At 37.4% G+C, this 2,575-nt stretch overlaps 1 non-coding gene across 1 annotated transcript; it reads left to right on the forward strand.

Moving 5' to 3' along the window:
- Positions 1-217: 217 nt before the first annotated feature.
- On the forward strand, positions 218-321 carry LOC143652770 (U6 spliceosomal RNA). Its single transcript, XR_013160832.1, has one exon. It is a non-coding gene; the product is annotated as a U6 spliceosomal RNA (small nuclear RNA).
- Positions 322-2,575: the final 2,254 nt, after the last annotated feature.

The following is a 2,575-nucleotide window of genomic DNA, read 5'->3' on the forward strand; positions in this document are numbered from 1 at the left end:
TTATGTTAAAAAAAAGATAAGCAAAACTAAGAAAATTGAGGGAAAGTTAATCCTCCCAGATATCAAACATATTGTGAAGCTTCTATAATTAAAGTAGTATGGTATTGGTATATGACTAAACAGACAACTAAAGGAAGAGAATAGAAAATTCAGACATAAGCTTAATTATATGTAGAGATGTATTGCACAATGAAATGTAAAATCAAAAATAAGTTGGGTGCTCGCTTCGGCAGCACATATACTAAAATTGGAACGATGTAGAGATTAGCAAGGCTGCTGCGCAAGGATGACATGCAAATTTGTGAAGCGTTCCATATTAAAAAAAAGTAGAAAAAAATAATTACAGAAAGGATGGACTTTTTCGTAGGATATCTTGGGATATCAGAAAAGTCATTTGGATTATATTCATTCCTGAGATCTTATACTAAGATAAATTCTAAAGGAGTTAACGTAGTAGAAGAAAACATGGGTGATTTCCTCAGTATCATGGAAGAGAGGGAGAATTTTCATAACCATGCTTTAAAATCCAGAAACAATGAGAAAAAATTCTTATTGATATTTACAAATTGTGCTACATTCAATAGTCTTCTGCGTTTCTTTTCTTTTTTTCCTTTCTTTAACTTTCCTATTCTTTACTTTCTTTCTTTTTTTGTTTTTCTTTGCAATAGTAAAAATTCTATTAATAAGAGACTTGAAGAAGAACTGCAGAAACTCAGTGGAGTTCTCACTTTATGCAAACATAGATAGAAATGAGAAGTATTTCCACATATGGATAAGGAGTGATCACCATGATATATTTTTAAGTGAAAAAACAAGGAGGAGAAAAAGGAATAGCAGGGTATCAATTATCAAATGCTAAAAGAAGTGAGAGATATCTTCATATTGTGATACAGAGTGATTACCAAGATATTATATTGAATATATGAAAACAAGTAGAAAGTAAGTAGCGTGCTACCCTTTTGTTCACTACTCCCACCTTATCTCAGTAAGGGTGAGCTGCAATTTATATATATATATATTATGTAATTTATATATGCATGTGTATATAAAATGTTAACATGCACAAATGTGCTACAATCTGTGGGTGCCACATTTTTATCCTATCCAGTATCAAGCTAGTTAAAAATATTGAGTCTGACTTAGGTATCAACATATTTGAGATACTTGTACAGCAGTTTATGTTTTAAATTACTTTTATTCTCAATATCTAATTTAAAATAAAGTCCTTTATTCATGTTGAAAGTTAAAAAATAAAAGCTGTGCTGGTCAGGATTTATTGCTGGAGATTGCCCAGTTCCTTGTACCTGGTCTGCATACGGGAAGGCTGGAAGTGAGTGTGTACCGTTAGCATCACTCTCGCTCCTGTAGAGACTGAGCCAGGCAATGGCACAGGTGAATGGTGAGGACCACTGGGCTTCTAGGTGCGTGGGAAAGGACTTGTGCACCGAGAACTTGAAAGTTTTGCCAAGAATGCTTTGGAACCAGAAAGACGGGGTCCAAACCCCATTTTTATGTTTCTGTTTTTGTTTCTTCACCTATGAAATGAGCATAGTGCAAGTAGAAAAGGAGAAGAGAACAGCCACATTATTTAACCTGCATGAAAAGTGGGAAGAAATATTAACAGAACAGTTTACACACGAGACCCTTTCTCCTCTCTTTTCCCCTTTTCATGTGGAGTTGGTAGTGGGTCCATCTATCTGCGTGAAGACATCTTCAACACCTCATATTATATGCCCCACATCTTGTGTTTATTGATTTCAACAAGTACTGGACGCTACTGAATTCCAGCAACATAGCATCTAGAACGCTGGGTAGCAGTGAGCAGCATTCAAATATCTATGTAAATATCTAATCGTAATAAGGTAATGCTTCTCCAAATGGCCTGATATCTGATTCATTTTATTCTAATGAGAAGGGAAAAAAATAATTCAGCAGAGAACACATAGTATCACTTTATTTCTGGAAACCAGCTAAATTCTTGGGTGAAATTTTGTTCGCAGTGACTGGTAAAGCATCTCCCCATCTGCCCTCCCTTCGTAAGGACAGCGACCATGTGCAGGAGTCCATTCAATATCACTCTCCTAAATGTCTGAGTTGACACATAACAGCCAATGGCCCAGTGTCAGCGACATGCTAAGTAGCTAAGATGGCGCAAGAGCAGGAGGTGGCGAATTCTGGACCTGACGTGGCTACTCCGGGAGGCAGGCTCCCTCATGGTGCCAGGGGCGGCCCTGCTGGAAAACTTTCAGAGGCAATCCAGCTGCTTGCTGGAGCCTACAATTTGTTCAAGAGAGATTAGTGCAACCCGTATGGATTAAAAACAAACAAACTCCTTTTTTGGAATATTTTACTGCTGAAAAGTGAAACACTGCATTGTTCTAATATTTTAATGTTGTGACAGCAAGATACCTTCATCGTTTGAATTTAGGCTGGACATTGCTCAAACAGTGCCATTTCTGATTGATATAGTAGAGCGCTTACTTTGTATATTTCAGTTGCATCCAACTGGGGTCGGGTGGGAGGTGGGGTTGAAATTGAAAGGCTCAGGTCACGTGTCTGAGGTTTGAATGGGGGT

This window comes from Tamandua tetradactyla, chromosome 12, assembly GCF_023851605.1.
Source record: "Tamandua tetradactyla isolate mTamTet1 chromosome 12, mTamTet1.pri, whole genome shotgun sequence".
Classification (NCBI taxonomy): domain Eukaryota; kingdom Metazoa; phylum Chordata; class Mammalia; order Pilosa; family Myrmecophagidae; genus Tamandua; species Tamandua tetradactyla.